Below are 12,008 nucleotides of genomic sequence, written 5' to 3'. Positions count from 1 at the left end.
TCCATGACAGTTCCCAGGACAATACTTCTATTTAAACCATTTGGGGAGTAGGTGGCAGAGACAGAGGCATGGTCTTCATTAAGAGGGAGGGGAAAAGAGATAATTTCTGGAGGGTACAGGTTTTGTAAGCCTCCTCCTCAGATATCAACATGGTGGGCAAACTCCAATGAATCTTTCAGGAAACATCTCAGTAGGAAGTCAGATACTGCAGAAAGGGACCTTGATATGTTCTAAATCTATTTAAAACTGTATATTCCTATATATGTTAGTTTTAACTTCGTTTGTTTATTTTCCCTAATGCCTTGGAGTTAAACACTAAAAAGGGAAAGGCTTTTGTAGTCTTCCTAAGGGACTGGGGACCTCAGGAGAAAGCATCTACTTTACAGCCAACTGAGGTAGAAAGGAGAAAACTGTTGAAGTGAATAGGTGACTGTAGTTTGTAACATTATTCAAAAGGCAGTGTAATTTACTATTTAAAAAATTAAAATTAATACAAATAGGGAAACATCTCTATGGCTGTAGAAATTACCTCTTATCTATACCTTGTGTTGAGTTAATTAGCATTTGAAGTATCTTTATAATATCTGAACATTCTAGAAAGTGATTAATATTTGAAATTCTATTAGAAAGCAACTAAATGAGACTTTGTTAAGTCACATAATTGACCTTAGAGATATCTTGCCATTGGTGAAATGAGTGGGGCTCAAAATAGAAGCTTATTTAAGATGATTATTCAGGTCCCGCTATTCTTTAGTGAATGAGATATATAAGAGCAGATAAACTCAGTAGTTAGTACCATTGGGATAGCAATCAAGATTGAGAGCATCATTGGTTCTGCTACTTTAGAGAGGACTTTAGAGAGGACGCTGCTGTCTAAAGTATCAAAATACAGTTATACCTGCCTACTTAATGTCATCATGGTGACGGCAAGGTTGTCCAGGGCACAGAATGGGTCTTCCTGAAACAACAGAAGAATTCGTGTGATTGTTTCTGTGCCTGTTTATGTAAAATAAATATTTCCACTTTGGGGCAGAATTTGGATCTAAGATTTTCTTTCCTTACCACATAACATATTCTGAATAGGTACATCAGTTCAGGTCATTTTCTAACATATTGTATATTGGACTATACACTGAACAAATGAAGGTAAAGAGGTATAATACTTATCCTCAAGAAGTTCACCATTTGGCCTAAACTGCCGACTTTTTTCTTTTTAAAAATATCCTTCTATACACAGAATTAGGAACCCTGTACCAATTATTCAGGCTAAAGAATTAATAAAAGAAAAAAAAAAAACAAAGAAAGGGACGAAAGAAGGAAAGGGAGGAAGAAAGAAAAGGAAGAAAGAAAAGTTAAAGGCCTTTGCCTAGGACTTGCTGCAGTTTAGTGTAGCTTTCGTCGAGCCCAGTGTCCCAGTCTTCAGATTATTTATCATTTGCTCTTATTTGATTTAGTTGATCTTCCTAAACTCAGAGCTCACACTTACTTAAGGTTATGGTATTCTTCATATATCAGAAGGTTAGTGGCAGTGCTAATACAGTTCTTCCTGATAGTTCATTAATACTATACTCTGATATGAAAAATAGTTGGGTTTGCTCAATACATATCATGCATTCCTTGGTCTTTCTTAATAAAAGGCAGTTGACAGTGAGGGAAATGAAAGTAACCAAAATAACATACAATATCTATGTAAGGTAATTATCAATATGTTAGTGACAACAGATAATTTTCAAATAGTTTCTGATGCACCATTCCATTGTAAATATCAAAAATAAATAAATAAATAAATTTCAGTAATTTTGTGATAAGTAAAATGAGGCTCTGAAGTCCTAAGTGCCCAGATCACATGCACAGCAATCAAGAGACAAATCTAGGATTGGAGAACTGTTTCTTGCCTCCAAAAATTATTCATTTTATATATGACTATGTGACCAAAAGCTGACTTTTTGTGTGTCCCAGAGTCCTTGCTATTATTCACTCAAATTATGGCCATTATTACAAAGAAAAAAAAAAAGCCCTCTCACACAAGTTATCCAGGATTTAGCTAAAGAAAGACTCTTACTACATATTTATATATTATTTCTTCTATGTACATCACCAATCTAGCTAGTATAGAAATTTATAGCATGTCTTTTCATAGCCAAGACAAATATAGGATTGACTCATAAAAATAAAATGCAGTTATATTTTAATCTTTTTTTAGGAGATGATGCAAGTGCCTAAATATTGGCTCGGACATTCCTTCCAATAGGCCTTCATTAAACCATTCACGCAACTGTAATCTTCTGTAGGATAAATATTACAGCTCCCAATGTCAAATCTCCCTTCTCCTAACTCCTTTCCTTCATGTGATCAATAAGTATCATTTAACATCTACCATATACCTCGTGTTACAAGCAGGTGGCACAGATATCCTGATAAATAATCGGGGCGAAACACACCATTGCTTTTTTGCAATGAATTCATATATTGGATTGCTTTAGGAAACGCACATCTGTAATATCTCTCAGAACCAACTACTCATGACAAAATCTCACCTCCTCATATGGTATCTTCAGAGCAAGCAGTGTAGCTAAATATTTAGTGTTATTATTAGTAATCCATTATGTTAATATCACAATGAAAAGAGTGTGCTAATTGCAGAAAAACTTTTGATCCTCCAAGCTAGGCATTGTACTTGATATTCAAATCTTGAATACTTACAAGTACTTAGAAAAATTTAAAATGAATAAGATACTTAGGGGTTTTATTTCCTATTAGAGCTTTTTTCCCCCCTCCTGAATCAGCAAGAACAAGTGTATTAACTTCCATAATGTGCATTATTTGTCTCTGTGAAATGGCAAATGACACTGGAAATAATCATCTTTTGATTGCCAGAAGGTTAAGGTAACTCTCTGGCTAGAACTTTTTCCTTTTAAAAGTGTACATATATTAAGAAGTGAGCATATAACAGGTAATTCATAAAATGAACCCCAATTATTTGCATTAGTTAGAAAAAAGATCAGTCTGAATTAGTGACATGCCTAAAGTGTAGGTTTATGAATCTCAAATAGAATAAATGAAAGTGTACATAAGGGGAAAAAAGTACTTAAAGAAATGGCCTTAACAAATAAATACCTTAAATTACCTTATTAATAAATGGAATGTGAAAAAGAGGGATTTGAATGCTCTATGTACTGGCAGACAGTTTGGTGTCTTATATAACACCATCTCCCTTAACAGTGCTGTTTGCAAACATGTGTTCTTTGTTTTTATTTATTTATTTATTTATTTATTTATTTATTTATTTTTTCTGCACTACGCAGGCCTCTCACTGCTGTGGCCTCTCCCGTTGCAGAGCACAGGCTCCGGACGCGCAGGCTCAGATGCCATGGCTCACGGGCCCAGCCGCTCCGCGGCATGTGGGATCTTCCCAGACCGGGGCACGAACCCGTGTCCCCTGCATCGGCAGGCGGACTCTCAACCACTGCGCCACCAGGGAAGCCCAAACATGTGTTCTTCGAACACCCTGACTTCATTTGATAGTGATGCTACTTTTCCCCTTTGCTATTTCCCACTTATATATGGAAATCTGCCTAATTCTGCATTAGTTTACTTTCTATTACATGATTTTTTGTTGCTTACTTAATGCATCCTGATATGTTTTCTGACTATAAAAAAAAAGATACATCCCAGGGCAGGATGAGGTAGGATGTGGCTGTCAGCTCCAAAGAGAATTAAGGAATTCAAGCCATTAGCCTTTCATCTGAATGTGTTTCCTCTCTATGCATAAGAAGTTCATAGAGTCAAAATGATACTCATGGAAATGTCATCCTATCTTAGTCACACTACATGCAGCAAGATTGGGGTTTTGATTGAAAAAAAATAGACAAGTGCTGTTTCTGGTGACACTTCTAGAATTGCTCCCAACTGATTCTTAGACTGACTTTAAGTGATCTTAGGTGCATCCCAAAGATGAACTGCAGGAAGTAAAGTTCTGCAACCACACCTCTCCATACTTGTGTTCCTACATGTACACTATTTTATTTATCGTGTGTTGGAGTTGTCTTGAAATAATTTAGAAAATTGTATGTAGAAACATTTTCAGAAATATTATAATACTGCAGTTATTTTTAACAAATTATCAGACTGAAAGAATGAACTCACTAAGAATTTACTAAAACTCATTGATGAAATGAACTGGCTCAAAATAATAACAGCTGATGATAGCAAAATGTTGTTGGATTTCTTGGTGTCAAGTCTGTCCTTAATCAGTAACCAGCAGGTAAATCTTTGAGAAAACACTGAAGTAACTAAAGTTTCAGCATCCCCATCTATAAAATGACAATAATAATAAAGCCTTTCTTACAGGACTGTTGCAACAATTAAATGCGATTATCCATGTAAGAACTCTTACACTGGTATATCATGCATAATTTAAAATCATAAATAGCAATCATAAGACTGATATCCTGACCTCATTTCTATCACCAATACCTTATGTGATTTAGTCAACATGTTTAACATGTTAATATGTTTCTTAACTATTCCTTAATTATTTAGCTACACCTTGATCATTTGTTAAGCTGATTTATTTGAAAGTGCTATCAGAATTCAGTAACTAAACTGTAGTAGTGATTAATGCAGACTATTTCCCCTAAATAATTAAAAAACAACTCCACATATGACATTTTTGCAGACTTTCATCATAGAATACCAAAACATAGTATAAATTAATACTGTAGGTCACATATGTTACTATGAATATCTAGAAGAAAGGTGTTAGAACTCCCAATAATCTGTGGGGTTTAATGCAGGAAAACTAGGAGTTACTATCTTCATTTGTGCACAGAGGGGAGAAGAAGCTCTCTTTGAAGCAAAATAAGACGACTTTTTTCATTGCTTTTGATACTGAACTTCCCAGTAGAAATAGGAAGTAGAGTTTTCAGCCTTGTTCAGGGCTCAAGGTAATGATGAACATTTATGCAGTTGACATTCGGTGAACATGTGCATGCATTTTGAAAACTATAGAAAGAGAAGTAGGTATATGTATAGTCAGTTCTAATGCAAAATGCAATGCATTATAGTGTAGATAATGGCAAAATGCAATCATCTTTAGTATCAACAGTTTTTTAAGGTGTGTTTATAGGTGTATGTTTGTATTTTGGGGGAGTGGTTAATTTATGGTATCAATTATTTGTCTTTTCTACTTTAATCTTTTAATGTAACATAGTAATACCTTAATAACATAATAATGTTGAAAATTTCACAAAATCTTAAGATAAAATTTGCTTGGACATTTGATTAATATTCTGTTAAATTTGCTTTGTCTCAATATTTAATATAAACTTCTATAAAAACGTGTAGCGGAGTTTGCCATATTATTTAACTTTGGTGTAACTGATTTCCTTGCTAAGATTTGTTATCAGGATTACACTAGTCTAGTTGAATTAATTGAGAATATTTCAGCTAGTATATTAGTTTAAAATGTTTAAAGAATATAATATCTTTCTGGGCTTCTCTGGTGGTGCAGCGGTTGAGAGTCCGCCTGCCGATGCAGGGGACATGGGTTCGTGCCCCGGTCCGGGAGGATCCCACATGCCGCGCAGCAGCTGGGCCCGTGAGCCACGGCCGCTAAGCCTGCGCATCCGCAGCCTGTGCTCCGTAATGGGAGAGGCCACAACAGTGAGAGGCCCGTGTACCGCAAAAAAATAAAATAAAATAAAATAAAAATAATATCTTTCTTAGGTGTGTGGTGGAACTATGATCAACCTGGGGATAGGTTTTTTTTCATTATCATTTAAATTTAATGTTTTCTACTTGGTCTTAAAGTTGCATTTATGTTTTCCTTGAAAACTGATCATTATAGTTTTCAAATATAATCATACAAATGATATTAAAATCTCTTAAATGCTTGAAACTGATCAGTATATAGAATTAAGTTTTATTATTTCTGGTGTATAATCATGTTTTCTATCTTTTTGTTTCCTTATTTAGCTTGATGATGTTTTACTAATTTTAAACAGCTTTTATGTATTTATTATGTAAAACCAGAAACTGATTTTTCTTTAGTCTTAGCATTCTGTTTTATCTTTGTAATTTTATATTTTGGAGTTATTTTTGTATACTCCTTATTACTCCTATGTTAAAAACTTAGTAGAATCACTTTCAAGTTTTATTCTAATAAAATTTTGATCCTATGTAATCTGCTCTTAAAATGACTTTACTGTACCCCCTGAGTTTTGATATGCAGATATGTTATTTTAATTTATGTCTGACTAATTTACAATTTAAAGTTCTAAACTGTGAGTTATTCAAATTCTATTTTTACCCTCTAAATGAAAAGAACATTGGTTAACTATATTTTATTGTTATTTTCAAATTGTATTAAATGGTTTTCAATCTGTATTATGTTTGTAATTTAGAATATGCTAGGTATAGCATTTCTTTTTAGTTTTTGCTTTTCTCCTGTTCATTCTTTTTAATGTGTCATTTTATTTCTAGGATTTTCTATTTTTTAATCAGGGAATTTCATTCATATTAATTGTGATTAATGATATATCTGGATATATGTATAGTATGCTTTTATTTGTTTACTATAATCTCCTTTCTGTAACATTTCTGTCTTATTTGGATTGGTTTTCTTTATATTTGTTTTGTTTTTTCTTTTATTCCTCTCATACAGAGGTGATAACACTTTTACTTAAAGGGCCACATAGTAAATATTCTAGACTTTTTGCACCACATTTTGTCTGTGTCACACATTTTTGCTTTATAAACCTTTAAAATTATAAAAATTATTGTTAGCTTACAGGCCATAGTTTGTTAACCTCAATATCCTATTTGTATTTTAGCATTTACCTTTAAATTTTAATACTTTAGTGCTTTAAATTTTAATGTTTAGGCATAATTTAAACATTTTCTTCAAAAATATATAGTGAAAAATTCTCTCTTCTCTTCAAAAATAGAATTTTGCCATTCTTTACTATCTTTCATTTCTCCCTCTACCTCTCCAAATTCCATTTGAGATTATTTATTTAGGATCCTGATTGTTATAAATTAGATATTAAAGCATATTTTATTTATATAGCAATATGCATATTTATTGTATAAACACTTATACAGCACTTTCTATAGTCCGAGTGCTATTCTAAGTGCCTTAAAGGTATTAACTCCTTTCATTTTCATAATAATAGTTAGCTTTTATTGCTTTATTACCAATTTACAGATAAGTTGAATGATTCACTAAATACCAAACAGCTACTAGTAGAAGCAGGATTCAAATCCAACCTGACTGGCTTCAGAGTACATTCTCTTACCATGTAGACTTAACTGTATGTATTTTCAGTTTCCTTGCTTAGCACTATTTAAATCCTTCCATTGAGATTCTCACCCTCCTCCTTTCTTTTTTTTTTTTTTTTTTTTTTTTGCGGTACACGGGACTCTCACTGTTGTGGCCTCTCCCGTTGCGGAGCACAGGCTCCGGACGCGCAGGCTCAGCGACCATGGCTCACGGGCCCAGCCGCTCCGTGGCATGGGGATCTTCCCGGACCGGGGCACGAACCCGTGTCCCCTGCATCGGCAGGCGGACTCTCAACCACTGCGCCACCAGGGAAGCCCCTCCTTTCTATTTTTTACTGTCTACCTTCCTTAATTTATTTTGAGGAGATCCATAGTAAATGTTGTCTATATAGTTTAAAGTCTTAGACCATCATTACTTACCCTTGTCTTGGGTGACACTGGAGCAAAGACTTCTAAGTACAAAATAACTTTTTCTCTTTGTTTCAAACCACTGAAGTGATTGTTTGAGTATATTCTAGCATGAATTGTTCCTATTGAGAAAATTACTTAAATGTAATTCTTTAATTTTTAAAATTTTATTGTGGTAAAAACACTTAGGATGAGGTCTGCCATCTTAATAAAACTTTTCATTGTACAATGTAGAACTGCTGACTATAGGTACAACGTTGCAGAACAGATCTCTGTAGCTAATTCATCTTGTTTAACTGAAACTTTATGACCACTGATCAGTAACTGTAGTCACTCTTGGATATCTTTGTGTTTGTTCGTTTTTGTGTGTCTGTGTTTTGTCATTATTTTATTTGTGGAAATGCTTTTGAATTTCTCTTGAATCTTGTCTTCACATGATGTGGCTAGTATGGAACTTTAAATTTGAATATTGGAATTAGAATTTCTTTTTGCATAAACTGAAGAAAATATGTGAGAATTTTCTTTTTGTTTGTTTAATTCCGATTTCATTTTATTCTGGTTTGTCATAGTAATGCTTTCTTTCTCCAATTTAAAAATCTTAATTGGTTCTTTTCTGTACTTTTTTTCAGTTAGATATTTAATTGTTCTTTTATGTTTCTTCATTTCTTTCTCAAATTAATGCATGTAAGATACTGATTTTCCCTCTCAAGAGATTTGGCTGCATTCCATTCTCTTTGTTTCATCCTTCTCTGATAATAAAACAAAATACATAAATTGGTAGTGATACAGACAAAAAGTAGGGCTATATATTGAACCATCATAGTACCACAAGCAAATATTTTCCTAATTTTCAATAAAAAAATAAGAGTGAAACTCAGAAATTAGAAACCAAAAGGGCTGGTAGAGCCATAGCAAAAGTAAAAAACTATTTATTTTTCCTCTAAGAATATTATATTTTATCATTCAACATGTTCATTTTTATCTTCCCTATTCTGATGCATCTTTTAGGATTCAGCCAGTAAGATAATATTTCAATATTTGTCTTAAAAAACAATATATACAAAAATTTAAAAATCAGAAAAAAGTGAATATAAATGGGAGTAGGAATAAGAACACACCAAACTCTAGACTTTTTTCAAATTCATACTGGCAATGTAATTTTGGTCAACTATATATATTTTTAACATCTTCACAGTGGAAGTAAAAGTCTTTAATTATTTCAATCATTACTTGTTGGACTTTGTTTCTCTGCTATTGAAGTATGCATTGGAGATACAATGATGGCCAAAAAGATTTATTTACTTTGCAATGCACTGCTTTTTAGTTGGATGCAATCTCACTTGTCCATTTTTACTTTTGTTGCCTTTGCTTTTGGTCTTATCTCCAAGAAGCTTTCCCCTGTTTTCTTCAAAAGTTTTACAGGTTTTGGTGTTCCATTTAAGTCTTTAATCCATTTTGAGTTGATTTTTGTATATGGTGTGTCATGATGGTCCAGTTTCATTTTTCTGCATGTGTATATTCAGTTTTCCAACATCATTTATTGAGCAGACTATCTTTTCAAGGGTGTTCTTGGCACCCTTGTTGAAGATCTGGTCTCTCTATTCTGATCCATTGATCTATGTTTCTGGTTTTATTTAGCTTGAATATGGTAATCATTTCATGATGTATGTATACATATGTCAAAAGAGAGTGTTGTACACCTTAAATATATACAATTTTAATGTAAAATATACCTCAATAAAGCTGGAGGGGAAAAAGAACTTAATAATAAAATGGCTAGTATTGATTGCTTTTTAAAAAATTAGATTTGCCATGTTATGGAACATAAAATACAGGATGAACATAAGAAATTACAAAATCCTTAAAGAACCTATAGGCGTAGTCAAGAGAAAGACAACATGATCTTGAACTTAGGGAGAACTTTAGGTTGCTCTACATGAAAGAAGGGGTAAACAAAAGACGGATACTTTTAAGAAGTAGAATAAACATGGGAAAAAGAAAATTAGAGAGTGACACTTTCAGGGACTTGAAGTAATTCAGAATTGCCAGAATTTACAAGGTAGCTGGAAGAGAGAGATGCCACAGAATAAGAGATAATAAGTGAGAAGTTCTGGGAGAAAAATTTAAGTAATAACAACTTAAATTGACTTTACAGTAAAGGCAATAAGAAAGATTTTAAGTAAGATAGAGGCAGAATTATTAAGATAAAGAAATAAAATTGAAAATTATAATAGTAATCATAGTAAACAAAATATTAGCTTTAGTAATTGAAACCCCAAATCACCCTCTTGCAAAGATTATTAAATTGGGACACTTATTAGAAAATTTGATCATGAAAAATATAGACAATATAGTAGTTGTAAAACCAAGAAAGAAGACACAAGTGCATTTTTAAATATATGTGTACTTATATTGATTTAATAAACTATTGTTGGGAGGCAATTTGCCAAGAGCTTCTTATACTACATATCTTAGTGTGTTGAGATTACAAAGCTCTAACAACTCTTTCATCCAGGTCACTTTTTTCTCAGAATGTTTGTGCAACCAGAAATCTTGAAAACTGAGAAGTGTCTCTTTCTGGACAAAAAGCAGAGTTGAAGGATTCCTTAACCTCAAGATCACCTTGTGTGGAAAAGTCCCTTAGTGTGCAACATACCGCCGAGGCAGGCTTTATCTGACCCTCTGTGTAACCTCCTGAGACTTGGGGGCAAGAAAAACTTGCACAAGTTTCTGCCATTCCTAGTACTGGCTGTGCTGTGAACAACATAATTATTTGTCTCTGACCGAGAAATTCCATGTCCTTGTCAGTATCCATGGAATCATGACATGCTGACTCACTAGCTTGCATGAGGGGTAAAATCCATCTCCTTGTAATTATATCAAATTTGAAAACATAAATAAACCATTTAGTATTCTAGAAAATGCAAAATTCACTAATTTTTGGACCTTGACATTTTTGGAGAATTCTTCAAATTATTGAAGAATCTTAGTGACAAGATTCTTCTTTACCCACAGGGGTAAAGAAGATAGAGAAGAAGTATGCCAATTCATTATATTACAATACTGCAGTTTGAGAAGGAATAAACAAGGGTGAACTCTACAGATCAATCTCAATTGTAAACACAGCTACAAAAAAATAAAATGATCAGTTTAGTATATGAATCAAATAATGTTATAGAGGACACATGCTCTCAGGTAATAGTTCATAAATTCTAAAGCTGTTGAAACAACTTATGAGTAATATCTGAATTCACTGGAGACACAGCAGAGAGTTCTAGATTAGAATATGTGAACATGAATTACTATTCATTATTTTCATACATTTATTAGTTTGAAAATTTAGTTCTGGACTTTACTAAAAATATATTAGATGGCTGACTTCTTGAGAAGAGTCATTTTCTTTATATTGACAGCACCTAGTATAATGTCAGGCATTTGGAAAACTATTAGTAAGCATTTAATATTAATATAAGTGAGCTTTATTGAACGTCTAAAATGGGGCCTGTGTTTTATTGAGTCTGTTGGGCACATGTTTTCATATTCACTGCAGGAGACATGGAAAGTGAGGTCCAGAGAGATCATGTAAACTTGACTTATTCATTTGCAAGAGGAAGAGTTTATATAGTCATTTTCTATTTTGCAATGCACAGTTTATCAATATTGGCTAAATATTGTACTAGTTTTCTAATGCTGTTGTAAAAAGTTACCACTAATTTAGTGGCCTAAAACTACCCAAATCTGCAATCTTAATATTTTGTGGGTTAGAAGTCCAATGTGGGCCTCACCCAGCTAAAATCAAGATATCAGCTGGTTGCTTCCATGTCTTGGCTGTTCTGAATAGTGCCGCTATGAACATAGGGGTGCATGTATCTTTTTGAATTATAGTTTTGTCTGGGTATATGCACAGAAATGGGATTGCTGGATCATATGGTAATTCTATGTTTAGTTTTCTTGGGAACCTCCATACTGTTTTCTAAGTGGCTGCACAACTTATATTCCCACCTTTTCTCCACACCCTCTCCAACATTTGTTACTTGTAGACTTTTTAGTGATGGCCATTCTGACTGGTGTGAGGTGATACCTCATTGTAGTTTTGATTTGCATTTCTCTAATGATTAGAGATGTTGAGCATCTTTTCATGTACCTATTGGGCATCTGTATGTGTCCTTTGGAGAAATGTCTATTTAGGTCTTCTGCCCATTTTTCGATTGGGTTGTTTGTTTGTTGGAGTTACCAGATGTAAGCTATTATATGTAGAATGGATAAACAACAAGGTCCTACTGTAGAGCAAAAGGAACTATATTCAATATCCTATGAGA

Source organism: Lagenorhynchus albirostris, chromosome 3 (assembly GCF_949774975.1).
Source record: "Lagenorhynchus albirostris chromosome 3, mLagAlb1.1, whole genome shotgun sequence".
Taxonomy (NCBI): domain Eukaryota; kingdom Metazoa; phylum Chordata; class Mammalia; order Artiodactyla; family Delphinidae; genus Lagenorhynchus; species Lagenorhynchus albirostris.
The sequence above is the reverse complement of the archived record's forward strand: the minus strand, read 5'-3'. Positions refer to the sequence as shown.